The sequence below is a fragment of the Tenrec ecaudatus genome, chromosome 2 (assembly GCF_050624435.1).
Source record: "Tenrec ecaudatus isolate mTenEca1 chromosome 2, mTenEca1.hap1, whole genome shotgun sequence".
In the NCBI taxonomy this organism is placed as follows: Eukaryota; Metazoa; Chordata; class Mammalia; order Afrosoricida; family Tenrecidae; genus Tenrec; species Tenrec ecaudatus.
Window position 1 is genome coordinate 128333671 of NC_134531.1, and position 26765 is coordinate 128360435.

At 42.0% G+C, this 26765-nt stretch overlaps 1 pseudogene; it reads left to right on the plus strand.

Moving 5' to 3' along the window:
* The first annotated feature begins 5108 nt into the window (after positions 1-5108).
* Positions 5109-7017, plus strand: LOC142440092 (adenosylhomocysteinase pseudogene; annotated as a pseudogene).
* The last annotated feature ends 19748 nt before the right edge of the window (positions 7018-26765 follow it).

Genomic DNA, 26765 nt, shown 5'->3' on the forward strand with positions numbered 1-26765 from the left:
ACAGTAACTCAGAACTGGAGCTAGTCTTAATATTTGGCACTACTAAAAATGTTTGCCCCCAAATGCCCTGACTGATTCAAAGCACAATCACTAGGAAATGCAGATGCTCCACGTGACTGACTAGCAAAACGGGTCTCCAGTTTACTGAGGAAACGGAGACGGAACGTGTCTGGAGGATACGTGTGTAATGACACACAGTCTGTCCTGCAGATTGGACCAGCAGGCCAAGGTCACTGCTCTCTGTTTTATGTGGCCCAAAGTCAGCATATGGAGAATCGGATGCTTTCCCGAGTTTTGGCATGCAATGTCTATTTTCTCATTATTATCTTAGTTTTCATTTTCTGGGATTGATTTGGGGCTTGGCTGGCAGTCAAGGGCTGGAGAACAGGAGGTTCACGAACACAGCTATTTCTAGCATGCTGATACTCTCAACTAATCATGGTTTAAGTGTCGTGCCAAATCCAGACTTTGCTTTCTAGGGCCCTATTCAGAGGTTTGCACTGCAAGGTGAAGAGGTCTTAAAAGCCTTCCTAGCACAGCACATTTCATTTAAGGAAATTCTTGGCTCAGGAAAGCCAATTTGAAACTATTGGGAGTATGCCAACTGAGACAGAAATACTGTGTGTCTTTAATTTGGTTCCCAGAATGTTGTTTCGGAGGTTTGTTTTTAATTTTCACTGATGCACATATTGCATGGCTTTGGTTTCCAATCTCAGGTCGGCAGAGTCTCAACGCCACAGGTAGATTTTCGGCAGCAATTGCAGGCGTGGCACTCAAGGAAAAAGTCGGGGGTGAGGGGTGGGGGTAGGGGTGGCTTGTAGGAGTAAAAGCTTCCTAACAGCAGCAGCCTAAGTCTTCAGAGCGGGTGTCTGCACACACATGTGGGCTTTGGGGTTGTGGAGGGGAGAATGGGGGGAGCATGCAGAAGGCTAGTGAATGATGTGGAGGTGCAGAGCAGAAATACGGTACCAAACTTGACTTGTGTTCAAAGACTACCTAGCCTATAACCCCAATTAGCCAAGAGCTCCGGAACAACAGTAAGGAATAGTTCCCCCATCGCCAGCGGAACCCCGTGACTCGCTCGGAAACACACCCCTTCCATGGTTCTGGTGGTGCGTTGCTGTCAGCAGGCTGACTGGCTTACCTCGTAGAAGGGAACAGCACACCGCACTATACCATGCTGCGTTGCAGATCCACCTATTGTGATCCCGGGCTTTTGTTGACCTATTTTTCCTCTTCCTAGTTTGTCTTTGTCTGGAAGCTCCTCAGAAATCTGCTCGGTGTCACGGCCACGTGGAACCTCCACTGGCAGATGAAACGCATGGAGAAGTCTCTCACGGCAACCTGTCTGCCCTCACGCCTCCCATGCAGCCCTCAAAGGCAAGCGTTTGCAAGCAGGTTGAGACACAAACTCTAATTTCAATTTGCTTTTTAAAATCGTGTGCACAGGAGATGCAGCCCTAGACTGTTCCCCCTGAGCGAGATGAAGCCATCCCCTTCTCCACGTCATGTTCGGGAAAAAATACAACCTTGGAAGTACAGAAAAGAAGTCAGTTTTCATCAGGAACATTTTTATTACTCGGCCTGAGATGATTGACCTCGATCCAGTGACTAATGCAGAACAGACAAATATTTCTTCCCTTCTCCCCATAGCTTAAACGAATCCAGTATTATGCTGAAGACACGAGTTAATAAGCCTAAATACTTGTAATCTAAGGAAGATGAAATATAAGTCACAGAGGGAGTCGAGGCAGCGCACTCAATAATACACAGCAGTTTTACAAATTGTTTATTTCCTTTACAGATGGACCTTTTTAATTTCCTCTCTGAGTCCCGTAGTCCTAATGTAAAATCCACCTGAATCGCTTCAATGCCTGCACAGCCTTTTCTGGGATCGTGGCCAGGCGCAGCGCATGCGGGGTTAACTCCAGACGCTAGTGCCTCTCTGCCCTGAGTAAGGTTATTAAACAGGATCATTTGACTCATAATTTGTTCTCCTCATGTTAAGTAGTTTGCAATAACTCAACTGTCCAGGATCTGTTTATCAATGCTCTGTGGCTTTCAGCAGCAAATATTTTATAACCACTAAGTAGATGTTCAGACCACTCATCAAATGAAAATCTCCCGTAGTCAGAGCTGGTTTGATCGTCAAAACCCACCCTCTGAAGAGCCCTGGGGAGGTAGTAAACTGGCCCTGAGCCCCTGGGGCTTAGCTAGTCCCTCCTCCTGGAGAATTCTCTTCGAGTCAATGAAGGTAATAGAAACTGGCCCACCCTTAGAATAGGCTAGATTATGCCAGGGGCTCTTCATAGGCTTATACAATCTTTGCCAAATGTGTTTTTATTTGGTTTTTATCAAGTCCTGTATCTGCACACTAGTAAAAGGGAAGTTGAGTGTGTGGAAGGAAACGCACCGTCGTTGAGGGATTCTCTCAGACTCACGGTGCTTCTATCGGATGGAGTAGAATTGCCCTTTGAGTTTCCAAGTCTTTAAATCTTCATGGGATCCTTTCCCCTGGTGAGTGGCTCCAGGGGTAGCCGGCTCTGCCACCAGGGCTGCCTGTGCTGTGAGCAGGAATGGACATGGGGAGGCGTGAACCAGAAGAAAACAGAGAGGAGCGTGAGGGAAGGGATAGAAAGGCGCTCAAGAGGAGGGAGGGAGGGAAGAAAGGCGAGGGGAAAGGCAGGTAACTAGATCATACAACAGCTGTGTTAAGTTTACTTTGAGTACCTAAAGCCAGACCAGTTGAACTTGATGAAAGTAATTATTGTAACAGATTTGTTTCCTTCATTTGATTTAGTGTTTCTGATATATTTCATTTCATGCATTAGGTTTTGTTGGTTTTTTTTTAAATCATTTTATTGGGGGCTCATACAACTCTTATCACAATCCATACATACATCAATTGTGCAAAGCACATTTGTACATTCGTTGTTCTCATCATGCATTAGGTTGTATCCCTAAAATAATATTATGTTGTTAGCTGTCTTTGTGTTCATCCTTGAGTAGTGGGGACTCCATGCACAATGGAACAACCCTGCCCAGTCCTATGGCATCCCGTGACCCGTTGTGGATGAAATCATTGTGATCTCTGGGTTCTTTGGCTGACAGCTAGCAGAGGATCACTGCATCTTTCTCCCTAGTTTATCTTAGTCCTAAAACTCTACTGAAACTGGCAAAATAGTGACATGTGGTCCTATGTTGACAGATGAGCAATGGTGCCCTTGAGATACATTGTAGGATCTCAAGCCTGCATTTTCTACATGAGAGTCAAACATTGTACCGCGGACCCACCCACCGACTCGAAAGTAAAGGCACAGGGCTTGAACTGTTGAATACTGGCCACTTAGTTGCAACAATAGTCAGATTCATTAGTCCATCTTGACTGTCCATAAAGGGTATATAACACAATCTCTAAACCCTTACTGTTAGGTACTATGGAGTCAGGTCCATCTCATGAAACCCTAGGTAGAGTAGGAGAGAGTTGTGCTAGTCCTAGACGCCCTCCCAATCACCCCCATGTCACAGCCACTGTGCCAATCTGTCACATTGGGGGCCTTCTTTGTCACGGACCCTCTACATTACCAAACATGGTATGCTTTGTTAGGGGCTGACCAAAGGGTGACCCGTTCTCATCATCTGTACTTTTAAGGATGGTACTTCTTCAAAGAAACATGCTGATTTTTTGAGAAGTCCGTCATGCATGCAGCAGTCCTTGCGAAACCCGCTCTCCCAAGGCCTCACTTCTTCTTCAGGCTCCTCAGTCAGTTCACACCATCTGCGGCCATGGCCAGGACTACGCACGCACGGAGTGGGCGAAGTACGGTTCTCACAGACATCTTTTATCCTTGTGGAAGGCAGATTCTTCCCGACCCAATATGTGGTTTCACTTCTTAACTGCTGCTTCTACAGCAATTGATTGTGGGTCTGAGCAAAATGAAAACTTTGACAAGTCCAATATTTTCTTAATTTATCATGCTGTTGTTTATTGCTTTTCTTAGGTTGAGCTACATCCCAGAACGGTGACTCTAATTCTGGATCTTCATCAGTGAGTACTTCAAGTCCTCTTTTCTTTCCATCAGCAAAGTTGTGGCATCTGTACATCTTGGAATGGTAATGAGCCTTCCTCTAAGTCTGAGGCCTTATTCTTCTTCATATTGTCCAGTTTGTCAAGTTATTTGCTCAGCAGAAACACTGCATATACATAGCAAAATGATATAACCGTGGTGCACACCTTTCCTGTTTAAACCATGCAGCATCCTCTTGTTCTGGTCGAACCATTGCCCCTAGATCTTGCTCAGGTTCCACATGAGCACAATTAAGTGTCTGGGATTCCTATTCTTCACACTGTTATGCACAATCTATTATGAGTCACACCGTTAAATGCCTTTTTATAGTCAATAAAACAGGAAAAAATCTTTCTGGCTCTACCTGTTTCAGTCAAGATCTATCTGACAATAGCCATAATATCAGTCATGCCACCTACTCTTCTGAATATGGCTTAACTTTCAGGCATTTCCCTATAAATATATTACTTCAAGCATTTTTTAGTTATCTTCATCAAGATTTTATTTGTGTGTGATATTGATATTGTTTTATACTTTCCCTATTTGTTGTACCATCTTTTGTTGACTGGGCACAAATATCAGCCTCTTCTAAGCAGTTGGTCAAATAGCTATCTTCCAGATTTCTTGACCTAGATAATCAAGCGCTGCATCAGTTTGTTGAACGATGTTCAGAGGCATTCTCTCAATTACTTGAGTAGTGGTTTTTCACCAGTCTTCAGTTCGCTTGGACTTAATTCTCCGAGACCATTATTCTTGGTCATGTGCTATATCTTCATATGTTTAAACATCGATTAATTCTTTTTGGAACAGTGATAACTGTATGTTCTTTCCACCTTCTTTTGAGTCTCCCTGCATGGTTCAATATTTTTCATGGATTCTTTCAGTATTGAAACTGCAGGATTGAATTTCAATGTGATTTTTTTTTTCATATTGAGAATTGTTGAGCCCTAGCCCACAACTTCCACCTTATAATTCTCCCCAACTTGAGTCCCAGTCCCTTTTGTCCTGACCCCTTCTTGCTAAAACATCACCAGCGTGTAGGATAAAATGCCCAACAAAGTCGCTGACATTAGCCTGGCCTCCTGGAGCTGTAAGGCCCTGGACTTTGGAGAATAAGATGTCTGGCCTGATGTGCATGTGGGAGATGTACTCAACCCCCAAGAATCTGCCGGGCACCCAGATTGCCGGACGCCTGCACCTAACCATGAAGACAGTGGTCTTCATTGAGATCCTTGCTGCCCTGGAAGCAGAGGGGCACAGTGGCCCAACTGCAATGCCTTTTCCACCCAAGACATGCAGCAGCTGCCATGGCCAAGACTGGCATTCCAGGGTATGCCTGTGTGGTATTTCCATAATCTGGTGTCAATTTGAGAGGATTATGAGTGAAGGGGTGGAGTCTGGCCTGTCCATCAAGATATAACCAATGAAGCCTCTGTGAGCCTACTAACAGAGGCTCAGGTCTACTCCTGAGCATTCTGGGGAATCCTATGTTTCCTCCTTGGAGGTGGGAGACACTTTCTCTCTCTGCTGATTTCCTGTGAGACATCCCTGAGGAGAAGCCACATGAACCAACCCTGATGTAGCCAGAACCCTGGACCTGGAGAAGCCACATGGAGACTCTGCCGGTGCTGAGATGCTTACAACGCCACTGGATGCAAAGACTTTCTACCCACTGGCCTGTGACTGTCCTGCACTCGGTGTCATTGCATGTGTTTCATGAGTCTGAAGAGGACTTTACAGATTGGTATCAGACATATGGGCTAATATTGGACTTATGGGCTTGGATTGGACTGGGTTGGGATGCATTCTTAATGTACAATTACCCTTTATATAAAACTCTGACGACTTATGCACATATAAGTCTCTCTGGACTTGATTCTCCAGTCAAACCAGACTGCCACAGCCTGGAAGGACGAAGCAGACGGGAATGCCTCGTGCACGTGCTGTACATCCAGGACAGGCCTCTCAGCGAGATTCTGGATGATGGTGGTGTCCTCGCCAGCCTCATTCACACCAGGTATCCACAGCTTCTCCCGGGCATTCACAGTATCTCTGAGGAAACCAGGACTGGACTCACATACTACACAGGATGAAGGCCAATGGGATCCGGAAGGTGCCTGCCATCGTTAATAACTGTCACCAAGAGCAAGTTAGACAACTGTTCCGCTGCCAGGAGTCTCTCAGCCATGGTATAAAGCCGGCCACAGAACTGCTGACTGCAGGCAAAGTAGCAGTGGTGACAGGCTATGGTGACGGGTGCCAGGGCTACCCTGAGAAGTTTCAGAGCTCTATCATCATCCCTGAGATCCACCCCCATCAACTCGCTGCAGGCTGTCACGGAGAGTGATGAGGCCACCACCGCGAATGGGGCCTGTCACGAGGGCATCATCTTGGTAACTGTCACAGGCTGGGCAAGATCTTCCTTGGCCAGCACTTTGAGCAGATGAAGAATGATGCCATCGTGTGTGTCATTGGACACTGTCGTGGAGACGTGGAGAACTTTGTGGGAAAGGTGAACATAAAATCTCAGGTGGGCCGCTGTTACCTGCTGAAGAACGAGCATCATTATCCTGGCTGAGCGTTGGCTGGTCCACCTGGGCTGCGCTGTGGGCTACGCCAGCGTTGTGAGGAGATGCTCCTTCCTTTACCAACCAGGCACTGGGGCAGATAGAACTGTGGGCCCACTCAGACAAGTACCCGTTGGCATCCACTTCCTGGTCACGAAGCTGGGGAGGCAGTGGGTGAAGCCCACATAAGCAAGCTGAATATGAAGTTGACCAAGCTGAGTGGGAAGCAGGCCCAGAGACTGGGCTGGCCCGCTCCTCACCTTCCAGCCAGTGTTCCTGCCCAACTATCCCCAAGAACATGCCACACCAATGTGAGATTGGCTTGTCATTGGCTCCCCTCTCTGTCCCCCTCGTACTGGGCCAGGTGTGGCAAGGGGCACTGAGAAACCCCTCCCCCAGAGCTGGACATGATGAGGGAGGTGGGAGAGAGATGCTCCCAGAGAACCATGAGCTCTGGGGTTTTGAGACTGCTCTTTAAGTCTTTTTTTTTTAATAGTTTTATTAGCACTTCATCAACATAGCATACGAATCAATGATCCAATCATATCAAGAAGAGTTGTCCAATTATCACCCCACTCAATTCCTGAACATTTTCTTCCTCCTTGTACCCACTTAGTCTTTAGGCTGGAGTGGGCAACAGTGGTCACAGCCCATGGACTTTATGTCTCGTCCTCACCTGGTCTTAGGGACCCGCATCATGGCTTTCTGGTTCCACGGCCCATGCCGGATGAAAGGGAACACTCAAAGGGCAGGGTGGAGCTATGAGAGCTTGAATGCCCCGAACGCCCTAGCTTAGGGTGGGGCATTCTCGCCAACCTCAGAACAAGTAACACAAGGTCAGTACAAGTAACACATTGGAGGCTGTACTACCGCTTCTCTGGTCACCAGCCCAGGTGTTTGGAGGGAGGAGGAAGTGCTGCTAGTCTTTAGGCCCCTGGCACAGGTGGCAGGGCATAGAGTGAGCACATCAGTTTGTCGCTTCCTGGTGCTGGTGGCTGTGTGGAGTACTATGGACCATTGATCTGAGGGTTACCAGTGTGGTGATCAAAGAGAGGAGGGGGCCCTACCATTCCTGCACAGGTGCTGCTTCACAGGTCTCTATGCCAAGAGGCTGTGCAAAGGAGCAAGTACTGCCAGTTTGGGGGCCCCTAGGCCAGGGGTACAGGAGTTGTGGGTATCACGACACTCCAACCACATGCCAGGTGGGTAAAAAATGGGAGTTGAGAGAGCACTACAAACCCTCAGCTTTCAGGAGAGTACAGTGAGCTCGCTGGGTGCAAGTAACTCTCAGAAGTGGGGAACGCCCTATTCTAGCCCTAGGCCTGGGGGAAGAACCCTTCCTACTCAGGTGACCCTGGCTTTGACTGGGAATGCTCCGTGTTTTATTTCAATATGGCTTCACTGTGCAACTCATGCTAGCAGGGTGCTGATGATTTGGAACTCGCCATGTCTTCTCTGCTTTGATCATTTTTTTGCCCACCACCCTTATTATTATATAATGCCTCTCTGTTAATGCAAATTAATGTGTCTGCCTTCTGGGATATAAAAGAGGAGATAAGAAAACAAGCAGACAGAGATGGAAGAACTAGACGCCACACCACATGAAGACCATCAAGGAAACAACAAGGAGAGAACAACCTTCTCCCGTCGCACACAAAAGAGTTTCTCTCTAGAGCCAGAACCCTGGTTCGGACTTCAAGTCTCTTGAACTGTGATAAAACTGTTTTTAAAGTCACTAATTTGCAGTGCTTCTGGTATAGAAACACTATATAACAAAGAAACTTAATTTTAAAGAAGTTAAACGTTTCTACTTCTAATTCATCTGTATAAAGTCGCAAAAGAAAATCTCCCTTATTCTAGTAGCAAATCTGGAAAACCTATTAAGTCACAGTTTGTAAAAAAAATCCAACCATAAAGGACATAAAGAAACCAAGTTTAAACTTGAGAAAACTAATACAGCATATAGTATTACTCTAATATAAGTATTACTCTAATATCAGAATCCTTGAGTGTGCAGACACTCAATGCACTTGGCTGTTACCCGGAAAGTTGGCAGTTCAAGTCCAGCGAGGAGTATCTGTACAGAATGACCCCGTGATCGACTTCTGAAGTCCGTATGGCCCACAGCCACTGAAATCTGCATGGAGCACAATTCTCCCTGCACACATTTGGCCTGCCACAAGTCAGAACCAACTCATTACTGACTGGTTTTTGTTTATTTGTTTTGCTCTCATAACTGGCAAAACTGTAAGATGAGAATACGCTACCCAAAATTGTATTGTCTTTTAGTAGACTGATGTGGGTGTGTTAGTCTGGGTTCTTTAGAGAAACAAATCCACAGAAACTCATTTATAAGCGAGAGTTTTATATAAAGGTTAAGTTTGCATCAAGAAAACATCCCAACCCAGTGCTGCCCAAGCCTACAAGTCCAATATTAACCCATTAACTCATATGTCCAACACCAGTCCACAAAGTCCTCCTCCATCTCACAAAACAGACACAATGATGCCGAATGCAGGAGGAAAGCCAAGTTAGTGAATGTGTAAGCATCTCAGTGCTGGCAGGGGTCTCCACACGGCTGCTCCAGCACCCAGGGCTGCATCAGGGTAGGTCCATGTGGCTTCTCCTCAAGGATGTCTTGCAGGAAGTGAGCCTTGCCAGCTGAACTGGCTAAGGCAGCTGCACCCTGTTCCAACCATCAGAAAGCAAGAGACCTGAGAACTAGAAAGACGAGGCTCACTGAGCCATTTATCCCTCCGCCCTTCAATTAACCCCACATGGGTGTATTGGCCAGGTTGGCACAATAAACTAACTACCTCGGGGGGGAAGCATAGCTTTAACATTCCTAAGTGCCACCTCCACAAAGCAAGTCTCCAGTTACCTGTCATATCTTTCTCATGAATCTTCCCTGACGATTGTACATTGAAAGTAGGGCCCAAGAAGGAGATTGTATAGAGATAACCCTTGAGCTGATCAGGGTCCCTTCCTAAGTAAAGACAGATACAGTCAAGAAATATGACATCGTACAGAGTAGGAGAGCAGAAATAAATCCATTGAAATCATTTCATGCTTTCAGACCAAGAGCAGGGTAGCACTTAAATCCCTACCCCATCCACCACCCCTGCTCCCACTGGGTACCTCTGGCTTTAACCTATGGAAGACTAGGGACTAGAGGGCTGAGACACTCCTAAGACATTTCAAACACTCAAAAGAATAGGATGGCCACCTTCAGAAGGTCCATCAGTGATCTCCTGAAATACAGAAGGGACAGGGGTAAACTGGAAAGTAAAGAGAAGTACCAGAACACAGGTAACCAGGATGAAAAGCAGAGAGAGACTATTGACAGTTCTGAACGCTGGCACCTAACTTGTTATGGGCAGACACACCTCCAGCATCTCACCAATGCCCAAACCTTGGGCTCTATTGAAAAAAAGTCCTGGTGTTGTTTTCAAAATATTCAAACCCAGTGGTAACTAAACAAACCAATCCAGCAAAAATGCCCCAAACCCACTCAAGATCAGATGGACAAGTCCCAGCTATAGAGATTTGGCATAAAAATAGTGTGTGTGTCTCCAAGCTCACCGCCTTGGAGTTGATTCCAACTCAGAGTGGCCCTATAGCACAGGGTAGAACTGCCCCTGTGGGTGTCCAGCTCTTTAGGGGACTAGAAAGCTCTGTCTTTCTCACATGGAGAATCTTATAGATTCGAACTCCTGACTTTGTGGTTAGCAGCCCAACAACCACTACTCTATCAGGGGTCCTACACACCTGTCCAGAGATAAGTATTATTTATTTTTATTGTTTCTACTCCTTCATTTAAAAAATATGCATATACTAAGAATCATGACACTCTACTGAGAAGAGAGGAAAAAGAAAAGAATTATTCTGAAGAGCATACAATCAGACCTAGAGATTGCTAAGAAACTGAAGTTGTCAGACAAAGACTTTAATAGTACTATGATTTTTTTTAAATACTAAGAAATATTTATGGAAAGGGGTAAGAAACATGCATAAAGTAATGGAATATCTTATCAGAGACATGGATAGCTTAAAAATAAACAGAACAAAAATATACTGTGAAATGTTTAACCCTTTAGATGAATTTAATAGAAGATTTGAAACAAGACAATGCAATCAGTGAACTATTAGGCAGATTAATATAAATGACCTAAAATGAAATACAAAGAGGTAAAAAAGAGTTTATAATAAAAAACACACTGACAACAATGTGTAGGACAATAGCAAGTAGCTTGATATAAATATAATTAAAACCCAAGTAGGAAAGCATAGATAAAATTGGAAAACATTTGGAGTGAATAGTTAAGCTAATTGACTTAAGATATTAACCCCCAGATCCAGGAAAACCCACTTTAGTAGCTACTAGCTGAGCTACTCTAAACCAAAGATTAAGGGCAGTAATTACTAAAAAGCAGTCAGAAAAAAAAGACATATTACCAGAAGTTCAAGTAATGGCTGATTGTAATCAGAAAAAATGGTGGCAAGGGCAAACTGCAACATCTTTAAAGTTGTGAGGAGAAAGAAGGGAGAGTGGTAGCTATCACTTTAGAATAATTTTGTATCCTGCGAGAATAAACTGCAAAAGTGAGGAGGAAAAATAGCAACTTTCCAAATTAACACTGAAGAATTTGTTTTTAGCTGACTGACCTGCTAAAAAATGCTTAAGAACTTTTCTCCAAACTTAAGAGAAAGTATGCCAAAAGAAACCCCATATATGCAGTGACTGATGTAATTGAAAAAAATCACCATTTATGTTACTGAAAATTGCAATAAAGCCTTACAAAATTCTATCAGTTGATCTCCAGCTTTGTTTCCACTACCAAGACTATAGTTTCAAAATACTGTTACTCCTTTGCTTCCAACTTTCACATTCCAGTCCCCAATAATTATCAATACATCTTGATTTCATGTTTTATCAATTTCAGACTGAAAACGTTAGTAGAATTCTATACCACTAGCTTTAGTGGTTGGTACATAAATTTAAATAATAGTTTTGTTTATTGAATTTCCTTGTAGGACAAATCTTGAAATACTCTTTTTGATAAAGAATTGAATGACATTCCCCTTGAGTTTGGCATCCTTTGCATAATAACTATACGATTATCTGATTCAAAATGAATCAGTAAATAGAAGTCAATTTCTGTTCATAAATTCCTAGGATAGCAAACTGAATGTATTTCATTTCATTTTTGAAAACTTCTAATTTTCCTAGATTCCTACTATGTATGTGCAGTGTTCAGCTTACTAACGGATGATCATTCAGTTCCTTCTCATTTTCACTCATGACTCTCATCAGCAAATGAAGGTCCACCCACATCATTATGGTTGCCCCTACTTTGAGGAAGCATTTCTTTCTCAGTTGCATTTTGAGTGTGTTCCAACCTGAGGACTCATCTTCCAGTATTATATCTGATAATATTCTGCTGTTATCCATAAGGTTTTCAGTAACTAATCTTTCTGAGATGGACAGCTCATTCCTTCTTTGTAGTCTGTTCTTAGTCTAAAAGCTCCACTGAACTCTGTTCACCTTGAATGACCCTGCTGGAGTTCAAAATACATAGTGCCCAGTATCCACAGCAACATGAAATCTACCCTAGTTCAACAGACTGATCATTGTGACTGTGTTGCTTTTAAATGCCATCATGTTGGCTCTAGGCCATAGAGGCCCCATGCACAACAGAAGGAAATGTCCCATGGTCCTGTGTCACAATATTCCTAAGTCTGAGCTCATTGATGCAGCCAGTGTGTCAAACCGGTTGTTTTTTTTTTGAAAGACTTCCTCTTCTTTGCTGCCCCTCCACTTTACCAGGTTTGATGTCCTTCTCCAGGCACTGATCTCTTGTGACATTACGCCCTATTTTTCTCTAGTACCACAATTAAAATCCATCATTTCTTGTGCAGTCTTCCCTATTCAATGTCCAATTTTCACATGCATAAGAGGCAATCGAGAAAACCATGATGTGGATCAGGCATACCTTAGTCCTCAAAGCAACATCCTTGCTCTTCAGTACTATAAAGAGGTCTTATGCAGCAGATTCACCTAATGCAATACATCTTTTGATCTCTCTTTTAAAAATCATTTATTAGGAGCTCTTACAGATATTATAACAATCCATAATTCAATTAGATAAAGCATAGTAGTACAATTGCTGCCACCATCATTTCCAAAACATTTTCTTTCTGTTTGAAATCTTTGGTATCAGCTCTTCTTTATTCCCTCCCTCCCCCACTCTACCACCCCCACGAAACCTTTGTATATCTATGTATATATACATAGATAATTATTGTCATATCTTGCACCTTCCAATGTATCCATTCACCTACAATTCTGTTCTTTGTTTCCCTTGCTGGATGATCTTCAACAAAATTTTACTTGCATGCAGTATTGATGATATTGTTCTATTTTTTGAGCATTTTGTTGGGTCCTCCTTTCTTTGAAATGGGTACGAACATTCATCTCTTTCAATCATTTGTCCAAGAAGCTGTCTTCCAAATTTCCTCGCATAGACAAATGAGTGCTTTCAGTGTCTTTTTCAGCTTTCTTAAACATCTTGATGGGCATTCCATCAATTCCTGGGGCCTTGTTTTTGTTTGAGTGCAATTTGAACTTCCTGCAACAGTACTGGTCCATGCTCACATGCTACCTCCTGAAATGGGGGATGTTGACTTTTTGGTGTAGTGACTCTGCGTATTCTTTCTACCTTCTCTTAATGCTTTCTACACCATTCAATATTTTGCCCGTAGAGCCATGGTCTTCATGATGTTAAGTTAGTAAGTTAGGACGTATATAGCAGTTGGGGTTTTCTAAGTCTACTTCATCGTGAACGTTTCTGCTTTTACTTGAGATTTTTAGAATGACTGCTCTTTAAATGATCCCTTTCACAATCCAAGTGACTTTCAGAGACAAGTCTGAGTCGTCCACATGCAACAAGCAAATGGGAGAAAGGAGCAAGCAGTCTACTCTGTGAGATAACTCTACATGGACAGAAGCACCTGGAATAGAAAACACTGTGTCTCCATAAAATTTCCTAACTTTGGTGTTTTCATTAACATATTGGACTTACCTTTAAAGTTTATGCTGCCCAGGACCTCACTGCAATGTTGAAGAGCAAGGACGGTGCTTTAAACACTAAGGTGCACCTAACCCAAGCCATGGTGTTTTCAACCACTTCATGTGCACCTGAAAGTTGGACAATGAATACTTAGGGCCACAGAATAACATTGTATTTAAATTATGATGCTATCAAAGAATATTGAATTTGCCATGGACTGCCAGACGAGCAAACAAGTCTGTCTCAGGAGGTCATCAAGGAGATGGATTGACATAGTTGCTGTAACAGTGAGTTCAAACATGACAATGATTCTGCAGGGCAGGGCAGTGTTTTGTTCTGTTGGCCACAGAGTCGCTCTTAATTGGAATAAACTCAAAAGCATCTCGCAACAACAGCACAATTGGTGGTAAGCAAACCAAGGAGATGTGTTCAGTGGATGAGTATGGCCATCACATGAGTAAACATACGAGTGTAGCAGGACCATCTTCTGTGAGGTCACTCCACCAGTACCATTCTCTGTTGGGTGTCCATTTTTCCTGGGGTCACTGGTGAGAAATATAGTTTATGTTTTGTTTTGTTTTGCTTTTCCACAGAGTATCCTAAAGTGAACTTGAATAATGCAATAATTAAATTAACCTCAGAGCTCTTCTGTGCCAATGTTGGACATTCATTATTCTGCTTCCACCTAATTATGTCCAAGCATGTTGCCCAGTACAATATATCAGAGATTCAGCAATGATATTTACTGATGACATTAATATACCCAATAATAAGATTTATAAATAGATTTCAATAATAAAATGTGAACAATAATGATACCACGCAGACTATAATATAAACACATTCTAATTATTATATTGAGATGAAAAGATATTTCATTATAAGTACATTAAAATACAAATCAACTTATTTTGCCTTTGTAAATATGTTTTTTCAAGGTAAAGCCAAGAGGAATTAATGTTAAAAATTAGTTTTTCTTGCTCTTAAGTTCATGAAGTGCATCTGATACAACCCATGGTGTATTTAATCACCTCATATGGATGGAAAAACCGCACAATGAAAAGCAAGAGGGAGAGGATACATTTAACTACACCAAGGACTTCCAGAAGAAGAAACTGATCTGTCCTGGAAGAATAGTTCTTAGAATTGAGGATAGAGAGGGTTCATCTTTCATGCTTTACACATGCCATCAGGAGTGACCAGCCTCTAGAGAAGCACATCATGCTTGGTAAAGTCGGTGAAAAAGAAGAATCCCTTGAAGGGAGAGAGACTCCCACAGTGGCTGCATAAACCTAGCAATGATTGGGAGATGGTCCGGGCTGAACGATGCTTCTTTCTATTGCTCCTGCAGCCATGGTGAGTCAGAACCAACAACTTCAGCCAACAACCACAAGAGAGTTTACTGTTCAAAATCAGAAATCTTTAGTTAAAATTCAAATTCTATCCTTCCAAATTTAGTATTCTTCCTTGTCTCAGGTAAAGAAATTCTTGATGCCTAAGTAAAGCCAAATTTCCAGAGTAGTTTCACTCTGGAATGCTGCTTCTCGAAGAAGGTATAGTTTCTTTCAGACATCAAAAGTGGCATTAATTCAGTGTCAATTCTCTAATGTACAACTCGTTTAGAAGTTTCTGAGCATTGAATAAGAAACACACAAGATTATTATAGCACTGACTCCACTCCATCAAACTCGAGAAACCAAAGCCAAATTCATAGCCTTTAGAACAGTTACTGTAGTAAAAAAACAAACCCCCCCTGAGAACCTAGTTCTAGGAGTTGCTAGAGGCCATAGAGCAGGGGTTCAATAATGTGTCTGAGGGAAGGAATAGATGGAAACACGGTTTCAGGATCACTCGGTGCAATAACTTCTTGCATCTTGTCTAGAATCCACAAACTGTGAAGCTACAATCACTTGGGCGAAATCTCCCAGCAGTACATCATTCATTCATGATTTCTGCATGTAATCTCTCTAAGCTTAATGACGCTTTTGTGGAAGAGTGGTATTTGTGCTACTTCTGCTTTGTGGCAAACTTACAGTTTGAGGTACTGGGAGCTGCAGTCACCACGTGCTATTTGGGGTATCTGTGTTTTCCATCGCATACATTGAGCTGCTTAGTTTCCTCTGTCCTTTATCCTCGGATCTTATACAGTGTCTAGTAAAAGGCATTTTTACAAGCATGTGCTGCTAGCACCATCATTTGTATTACTTAAGGAAGGAATCCACTTTTACACTGCAGATGAGCCTATCCAACTAGAGGAATATTCTCAACTGTCTACCCATTTGCAAAGGAATGCTATTGTACCTCTACCTCACACCATATACAAAATTAACTAGAAATGGACCAAAGATGTAAATTAAAGAGCTAAGACTATTAAATTCTTAGAAGCAACCATAGGTGTAAAATGTGATGCTTTCGATTACATACCGGTTTATTTGATATGACACCTAATGCCAAAACAACCAAAGAAAAATAGATAAACTGATTTTCTCAAAATTCAAAATCTTTTCATTTCAAGGACTCCATTAGAAACTAAAAAGACTCTCTATAAAGCGGGAGTCAATATTTGCAATTCATATAAATGTCAATTGGTGGCATGCAAAATATATTTTCAAAATTCTCACATTTTAAAATATGTCGTACAAACTCAACAGTAAAAAGATAAAACTCAGTTTCAAAAAGGTCAAAAAATTTGAATGGACACTTACCCAAAGAAGATAAACTAATGGCCAATAGAAACGTGAACAAAATTTAAACATCATTAGCCATCTCCAAACACATATCAAAACCATTTAAGCTACGACTTTATATCTGCTAAGATGGCTCATCTGAAAAATAATCGTTGTGCGTGTTGATAAGGAACCTAGAAACCTCACACTGCTGTGGGGAATTTAAATGGTATCGTCATTTTGCAAGACAGTCTATCAGTTTTTCAAAAAATTCAATATAATATTACCACCTAATCCAGCAATTCTGCTTCTAAAGGAACTAAATATGTATATTTGCACAAAACCTGTGTGCAAATGTTTATAACAGCATTATTCATAATAGCCACAATACAAAAATAACCCAAACACCAATCAGTCAACCTTAAAAGAAATATGATACTAGTACATGATGTAATGTGAATTAACTTTGAATACATTACGCCAAGTTTAACAAACCAAGCACAGAAAACTACATAATGTATGCTTCATTTCAGGTGTGGAATCTCCAATACATAAGATAGTCATGGGCTAACTTGTGCTTACTTACAAATCGGGGGTAATAATGTCACATGTGCAGTGCCACATCTTTGATTTTAAGAGTTTCAGCTGTGCATGGTCAATCTTTGCGGCTGCTCTTAAAAGCAGTAATGTACCCACAGAATGATAATACAGGATTCTGAAACCTCAAAATCTTTGGGGAAGATTTCCAAAATTTTGTTGCATTTTTTAAAACTTACTCTATTCATGAGTCTGGGTTTAAAATCCTTACAGGACCATGATCTTTCTCCTCCTTTAAGATTCACTTGGTAATTTTCTGTTAAGTAGGTCCTTCCATTTGAGGGTAATAAAGTTCGTATCAAGAAAATTAGTGTGTGAATTCATGCAAAGTCTGTGGTGGAACATGAGGGACACACTTTTGAAAGACAAAAATAATCTTTTCATCCTCTGTTTTGGGTTTGGATACTTATTTTTAGCTCAGGGGCTTTATAATTTTTATAAAATAAGATTTCTCATAAATCTTCCTTGTCAGAAAACCAACAGTAATTGACAGTGTTTTTTTGGATTGTGGTTTCCTTGAAGCAATTCTCTTTCATCTTCTGTATTTTGAAAACCACACGTCAGTGTTTCTCCATCAATTAGATTGATGTATTGGCTAGTGGGCTTGGGGAATCCACGGCTGGAGCAACTGGCCAAAGCCATTGTTCTTTCAGGTCCACTCACGAGACCCAGCTGAGCTGAGTCTCACATCAAGCTTCCTGGGACAAGGCCTAATTTTAAACAGCCTGTGGGCAGTCAACAAAATGAATCTTCGTGGGTAAACCTTTCGAGCCCATTAAACAGGCCATATCTTTGGGGAGATCCTGAAACTAAGAATCTATTTTGTGATTTTTTTATTTGTTTCTAATCTTTTCCAACAATTTTTTGGCATATAATTCACACGTTATGCAATTTAATAGTTCAGTCGCATCAAGGCAAGTTGTACAATCATCACCCCAGTTAAAACTTTTCCCTTTGTTCTTATATTTATCATTGTTAGCTCCCCATTCCCCCATCCTCCTCGGCCATCCCCCCAAGGAACCAGTAATCTAGTGACTCTCTCTATAGATTTTCCTATCCTGGATTGCACAGAGAGAACCACATAGAACGACCAAACTAAACCAGCAATGATAACAAAGGAAAACCTATAAAAGAATGTTTTGACACTGATTGTGGTAGCAGTTGTACACTCCTGTTTGATGTGATTGAACTATGGAATGATGTGATATCTGTATTCATTGCCAATAAAATGGGTTTTTTGAGGGAAAACCCTCCATCAAAAACAAAGCAGAAAATATCAAAAACGAGTGCATATTTAAATGGGCCACATGGGAGATCAAATGAGAGGGTGCCATAGTTTAACCCACCTGCATCTTCAACAATCCGCTTTCCGATGCCTGGGGTCAGCAAGAAGGTCCAGAACCCATTAAAATGTTTGGTCTCAGTGCCTCATCTCTCACCTCAAAGTTTTACAGGGGAGAATTTTATCAAACCATTTAATAGTTTTAAATTACCTTGGAAACAGTTCTGTAGGAACAAAATAGCTATCAATTTGAACATTAAAGAGCAGTATTTACTTAAAAATAGTTTAGCATTTATTAGCAATCTACTCTGTAAAGAAGCTTATGCCAAACACCATAGGGTCTATGGGCGGACTTATAACTCCCCGCTCTGAAATAAATGATCTCAGACTTTAGTCATGGACTCAGCCATCTGTGTGAAACCAGGGCTTGTAAACTTGTGACCAGTAGGAAAATGTCATTCACAACACTATTTTTGGCTTTTTTTGTGTGTGAGTTTCATATTTTAATGTTTGAAGCAAGGAATGCACGCTTCAATTCATTCTTTGCTGACTTACATCTGGCCTCATGAAATAATTACATTACTCATCTGACCCCTGGAGCAATTGGGTGTGCGACCAGGATGTAAACAACTAATTACACCACATAAGAAGCTGAAGTAAACTGAAAGACAACTTTAGAGGGGCGTGTGATAATAACAAAGATGCTATCGTGCTTATCCCTAACAATCTCCCTTTGAAACAGAGCTTTTCCTTCCATATATATTTAAGAAAAAAACTGAAGACTTCAAGAAATTTCATTTGCTTAAGAATGTTTGTGTCTCTATATGAGGGGACCCCCCCAAAATAAAAATACCATGTGTGTATACATACACACACACACATTCTTAAGCAAATGATGAAATTTCTCAAAGTCCTCATTTTTCTCTTAAATATAAATGAAGGAAAAGATTGATTTCAAAATGAGATTGTCAGGGATAAGGATGGTAGTGTTGTTTTTTTATCATTTTATTGGGGGCTCATACAACTCTTATCACAATCCATACATCCATCAATTGTATAAAGCGCAGTTGTACATTCACTGCCCTCATCATTCTAAAAACATTTGCTCTCCACATAAGACATTGGCATCAGCTCCTCATTTCCCCCTCCCTCATGAACCCTTGATAATTTATAAATTCTTATTTTGTCATATCTTACACTGTCCGACATCTCTCTTCACCCACTTTTCTGCTGTCTGTCCCCCAGGGAGGAGGTTATATGTAGATCCTTGTAATCAATTCACCCTTTCCACCCCATCCTCCCTCCACCCAGTATCGCCACTCTCACCACTGCTCCTGTAGGGATTATCCATCCTGGATTCCCTGTGTTTCCATTTCCTATCTGTACCAGTGTACATCCTCTGGTCTAGCCAGATTTGTATGGTAGAATTGGGGTCATGATAGTGGGGGGGGCAGGAGTGGAGGAAGCATTTAGGAACTAGAGGAAAGTTGTATGTTTCATTGTTGCTACACTACACCCTGAATGGCTCATCTCCTCCCCGTGACCCTTCTGTAAGGGGTTGTCCAGTTGCCCACAGATGTGTCTTGCGTCCCTACTCTGCACTCCCCTCATTCACAATATGATTTTTTTGTTCTGATGATGTTTGATACCTGATCCCTTTGACACCTCGTGATTGCACAGGCTGGTGTGCTTCTTCCATGTGGGCTTTGCTACTTCTGAGCTACATGGCCACTTGTTTACCTTCAAGCTTTTAAGACCCCAGATGCTATCTCTTTTGATAGCCAGGCATCATCAGCTTTCTTCACTACATTTGCTTATGCACCCATTTGTCTTCAGTGATCAGATTGGGGAGGTAAGCACACATGATATGAATTTTTGTTCTTTGATGCCTGATAACTGATCCCTTTGGCACCTGGTGAACACGCAGGCTGGTGTACTTCTTCCATGTGGGTTATGTTGCTTCTCAGCTAGATGGCCGCTTGTTTACCTTCAAGCCTCAAGACCTCAGACGCTATATCTTTTGATAGCCAAGCACCATCATCTTTCTTCATCACATTTGCTTATGCACCCACTTTGTCTTCAGCTATTGTGTAGGGAAGCTGAGCATCACGGAATGCCAGTTTAATAGAACAAAGTATTCTTGCAGTGAGGGACTACTTGAGTGGAAGCCCAATGTCCATCTGCTACCTTGATACTATACCTATAAATATATGCTATGCACATAGATCTGTTTCCACATCCTCATCTATAAATATATTTACATATGTATGTGCCTTTATTTAGACTTCTACATATGCCCTTTGCCTCCTAGCTCTTTCCTCTATTTCCTTTTACTTTCCTTTTGTCCCACTATCATGTTCAGCCTTCAATTGGTTTTCAGTAATTCCTCTCAGTTACATTACCCTTGGTCACACCCTGCCAGGCCTCCTACACGCTCCTCACCACAGATTTGGATCACTTGTTTTCCCCTTGTCCCTGGGTTTGTTAACATCACTTCCTTTCCCCCCACTTCCCCCTCTCCCCTGCCTGCCCACCCTGGAAATGTCGGTTCCGTTGTTTTCTCCTCCAGATTGTTCATCCAGCCTATTTTATTTAGACAGACCTGGATAGTGTTTTTCATTCACACAATATCTGCCACATGACTCAGAGTAACCCTATAGAGCATTTCCAAGACTGTAATTCTTTACAGAAGCAGACAGCTTCATCTTTCTTCTATGTCGTGCTTAGTGGGTTTGAACGACAAATCTTGAACAAGTATCACTTCCCTTCTACTGAATACATACCCAAGGATGCTCTGCAGAAGGACCCAGTAATTCTAACTGGGTGGTCAGACAATGCTTCAAAAAAGCAAGTGGATATTTTAACTCAATCATGAAGAAAGGAAAGGATTTCAATGGTCAACGAAAGTATGTGGAACTCTCTAGGGTTTATTGTTGTTGTTGGGTGCCATAGAGCCGATGAAGACTCACAGCAACGATATACACAGCAGAATGGAACACTGCCTACTCCTGTGCTATCCTCATGCTTTTATAAAGATGAAGTCAATCTGATTTTTGTGTATTCTCTCAGGCAAATTCCAGGTGTTTAGTCACAGCTAATGTTGTTGGAAAAAGATATTTCCAATGAATAGGTCTTGCAAAATGCTGTCATGCCATCCCCTGAGTTTCTCTAACCAAGTTTTTATTTCCCAGTTACTGAGCCCTTTTTATTTCTAACTTTTGCATTCCAATCACCAGTCATTATCAATGCACCTTATTTGCATGTTTGACCTATTTTAGGCTACAGTTGATAAAAATTTTTTGATAAAATCCTAATTTGGGGCCATTAGTGGTTAGTGTGTGAATTAAACTAACAATCATATTAACTGGTTATCCTTGTAGGCACATGTACATTATCCTGTCGCTGATGACACTGTACTTCAGGGCAGCTCGTAAAATGCTCCTTTGGATGAGGAGTGTGATGTCATTCCTCCTCAATTTCTCATTCCCAGTATAGCCAAAATGACTAATACTAGTTCATTGATGTTCACCAATGCATAGGATATTGCTCTTAATGCAGTCCATTTCATTTTTCATAATTTCTATTTTTATAAATTCCACATTTCAATTATTAATTGATATTTTCAGTTGTTTTTTTCTCATTTTGGAATTGAATGTTGTGGTAGTTACATGATCTGTTGTCAATTGGAGACTTAAGAGTGAAGGGGTGGAGTTTAGCCTGTCAATCAGTTCACAGCTTGATGATCTCATTTGGAGGCACTAAGGAGATAAATAGCTCACTGGAGGCAGGACACATGTGAACTCCCTCCAGGACATTCCTCTTAACAAGACACATGGTGGTATCCCTGGAGCTGAAGGAACCACATGGAGTCCCTTGCCAGCGCTAAGATGCTTCTACTGCCACTGGATCCACATGACTTTCCACCACTGACCTGTGATCTTCCTGAATTCGGCATCATTGCATGAGTGTTGCATGAGTCTCTCATGTGAATTTATAGATTGATATCAGACAAATGGGCTACTATCGGATTTATGGAATTGATCTGGACTGGGCTGGGATTTTTCTCAATATTCAATTGCTCTTGTATATAAAGCTCTTTCTTATACACATATGAGTGTCTCCCTGGATCTGTTTCTCTAGTCTACCCAGACTAACAAACATGGCATTAGCAATCAAAGGTTCTAGAATCTTTACTTCATCCATATCATCAAGCTCAACTCTACTTTGAAGAGACAGCAATGCCTTTACAACATTGCACACTCAACTTCCTGCACTGTATCGGATAATGTTCTGCTCCTATACATAAAGTTTTCAATGGTTGGGTTTGTTTGTTTGTTTTTTTCAAAATCAGATCACCAGGCACTCCTTTCTAGTCTGTTTTGATGCAGCCCTGTTGGTATTTGCTGTACTGGTGGCATAGCACACACCATCACAACAACATACAAGCCACCTCTGTACAACAAACTGATGGTAAGTGGTAGTTCTAGGGTTGAGATAATCAAATCCTTTTCCTGTTTTGGAGAAGCAGGGAGTCAGAAAGTCAATCCACGTTGGGGTTCCTTGATGCCAGAAATCACAGGGAATATTTTCTTAGTGTGGACTGAGAGTCAGTCACAGATCAGTTATCACTGTCCATCACGTACATTTACATTTTCTCCATGTTCTTTAAGCATACCGTCTGGGATGGAACAGACACTAATTTTCAAGTCCCTGGAACTGAGACCTGGGATAGGAGGGCTTAGAATATTCTCTGTAGAAGAGGAACATGAAAAATAATATCTGAAATGGGAAAGATTAAAGAGTTGATATTTTTAAGAACAATCTCAGACTCCATATCATTCAAAGGATCTCCATGTCATCCATATCATTCAAAGAATCTCTCCTGGGATAGAGCGACACAAAATTATATTTTACATGAGCATTACTGGAGTGTATCATACAGGTCTTTATTTATGATCTGAAATTTCTACAAGTAGCGGCTGAACGACAACCTGAAAAGAGGGAAGTCACTGGACGTGGATAGATGAAGGGTGAGGGTGTAAGGGGGCTGTTCTGTCAGGTGACTGTGAAGCCATGGTTTATGCAGGATAAACAGGAAAAGGCCATTCCTATGGGACCAGTGGAATTGCTCCATCAGTCCATAAATCTGTAGCAATGGACATGTTTGTGGGCACTACTGGAAATTGAATAGTGCTCTCCAAAACAGGAACTTGGAGCAAGGGTCTGAAATCAGGAAGACCGATATTTCACAGAAGTGAAACTTCCCATTCATGAGAAGGGTTGTTATGAATGTGAAGGATCACTGTGAATGTGAAGGGGATAATGGCATCCGGGCAAGAAAGTGTGCTACTTAATGAAGTATTGGGGGATGGTGTGATGAATACATGAGGGGGGGAGATATGAGACAACGTCTATCATGAAGGGTTCCGAGGGAGCCCAGAGATCTAATGTGAGCATTTACTCACCAATATGCTGTGAGGTCAGGTGCTCCGACTCATAGCAACCCTGTGCACAACAGACTGACACATTCCATGGTCCTGCACCATCCTCACAAGTGTTGTGTTTGAGCCAATTGTGCCAGCCATTGGGTCAATCCTCTTATTTGCTGCCTCTTCATCTACCAAGTGTGATATCCTTCTCCAGGGATGGGTCTCCTCTGCTGGCATGTCCTGGGTACATGAGATGACCAAGTCTTGTCATCCATGATTTTAAGGAGCAACCGGCTTTTGCTTTCAAAATAGATTTGTTTGTTCTTCCAACAACCCCACGGCGTCTTCGATATTCTTTGTTCACTCCATAACTCAAATGCACCAATTCTACTGTGATCATCTTTGTCCAACTTTTACCCACACTCATAAGACTGTCTTGTTTGGGGTAATATTTTGCTGTCTTTCAGACTCGTGACTCAAGCATGAGGCACCTGTCATTTTAAAATTAGCTGGTGATGCGTGCAGCATTCAAGTACCCATGGGAGACCCAGCAGGCACTTACACAGAAGGGCACATCCTACCATCCACCAGAGGATGAGAATTAGCTGATATGGTGGGCCTTTCACAAAACACTAGCCTTGTTACTAGGTGCCAGAGATGGTTTTTGAGGCATATTGACCCTACATCTAACAGAACCAAACACTGACTGGTCCTGCACCCTCGTCACATTTGTTCCTGTGCTTCAGTTCATTGTGCAGTCACTGTGTCAACCTAACTTGCTGAAGGCCTGCCTTCTTTTTGCTGCCCATCCACTTTTTAATGGAGGATTCTAATATTCTGATCAAGCACTTCCCTAAGACCTTTTCTAATTCTTGATCATGGTGTTGGCTCCTATGAATCAAGTCGCCAGGTAGGAATGCAGAGTTCCATGCAGAAAGTCCACGAAACCTCCTCCTCAAAGAGCTAAGCTTCAGCGTTGGCCACAGCCTACCAGATAAAGTCGTCATAGATGACGATACTGTCCAGCGGATTCTGCCCTATGTCAGATTGCCCTTCTGAAAGCTGCAAACCATCATCACTCCACCACTTCAGAAAGCCAGAACTTTCTGACACTCTCCTTTGAGACCAAAACCTTCATTGTCCATCAGTAGCTATTTTTGCTATACTATGTTGGGGGAATTGACTTCCCTGAAATCTCTAAGGAAGCAGGAAGCAGTTTTGAAGCAGTTTTTAGTTTCTAATATTTGAGGATCATCAGACAGCTTCCTTACTCTATATTTCCGTCCCACGGGGCTATGATTCCTATATATAAGGAACGGGTGTGACCATTGATCCACATTAAACAAGCTTGTAATGTCCAAATGCTGCTTCTCTTCAGGCAATGCCTGATGTCCCTTGATTGAGGTTTTTGCTGGACTGGAATTAGCAGAGATGTTCTAATACAATAAATGGATCCCAGACAAATAATAAACTCCTCTCACTGTTGGTGATATGCAAGCATTCCCATGAAATCTTCACATCAAAAATATCTCACTTATCTTCAGATTATCTTGAAAAATAAAAGTCTAAAACCTAAGGATTTACCTTCTCACATGGAAACGATCGACAAAACCTAAGCAATTGACAAGACCTCTTTTAAGTCAGAATTTTTGCTCCTTTCCTTGAGGTCATATGAGGTTGATTAATTTAATTAGAGAGGAAGCCGTGTTTTGAAAAAGGAAGGAAGGTATGGAATATGAACTACTTGGAAGGACAGACACTAATCTGTGAGGGTAGAAGCGTAAGTTGGGGACCATGAGATAAAGGCCGGTTAAATTTTTCCTAAACTGTTGAGCTCTATTCTGTAGATAATGTTGAGATACTGATTACTTTTTAAAAAATCATTTTATTAGGGACTCATACACCACCCATCTCAATCCATACATACATCAATTGCGTAAAGCACATTTGTACATTCGTTGCCCTCATCATTCTCTCCACACAAGCCCCTGGCATCAGGTCCTCATTTTTCCCCTCCCTCCCCAATCCCCCTCCCTCATGAACCCCTGATACTTTATAAATTATTATTTTGTCATATCTTGCTCTGTCCCACATCTCTCTTCCCCCACTTTTCTATTGTATGTCCCCCAGGGAGGAGGTCACATGCAGGTCCTTGAAATAGGTTTGATTTTAGAAAGATAAGTTGGGAAGCAGCATAAAGAACATGATGTAAAATTTAAAAACCAGAAGGCAGGAGGTTATTACAGAAGATTCCACAGAAGACCAAGTGAAAGTGTGGCCGATGACCTTGATGGACCGCAGGAGAGAGGAGCAGTGGAGCGAATCCGGAGATGAGATTCACCTACAGCTCTTAGCGCCCTTCTGACTAGGGAGAAAGAAGGAGCAAAGACGCCTGGGTGGGATGATTCTAGCTGTGGCTGGAAGGAGATTGCTCGTGTAGATGAGGAGCTCAACTACTGGAATGGTTTGATCCATTTAAAGATAGGGAAATGGAGGCAGTGGTCAGTCATTTCATAAGAACAAATCCAGCAAACGGTGCTAAAGAGAAAATAAAGAACAAATGATAGAGGTTTGGAATTCATTACTTAATGACGATTATTTAAGTCAAAGAATAAAGCAAAACGAAGGCGTTGGCGGTATATATAGCATTTGGGAGCATGGTTCTCACAGAGATGGTACCAGACACGCCAACAACGAGACTAAGAAGAAAAACGAGGGAGAAGAGAATTCTGGGTATTTCACATTTGTTCTAAATCTCCTTTCTACCCTGCTCTGTTATCTGGAAGCTGACCTCTAGTCTTGCAATCATGGGTTTCCTTGTCCCCTGTATTTGGTCTGACTGGGCCAAAGGGAGCTGACACTAGAGGCGAGGAGAAGGGTAATGGCAGGATATTTATTCCCCTGACTTTTCCCTGTTAGGTTGCCCCAGGTTGGCTCTCTCCTCTCTTAAGCTGACAGGTACCATCCAGCAGCCCTGCCCAGAAGTGGTTGTAGAACTACTCCGACTTCTCTCCTTTCAGACCTTGCAGTGGCCACAGCTCATGCTGTTCCAATGCTCCATATGATGCCCCATACCTGGTCACTTTC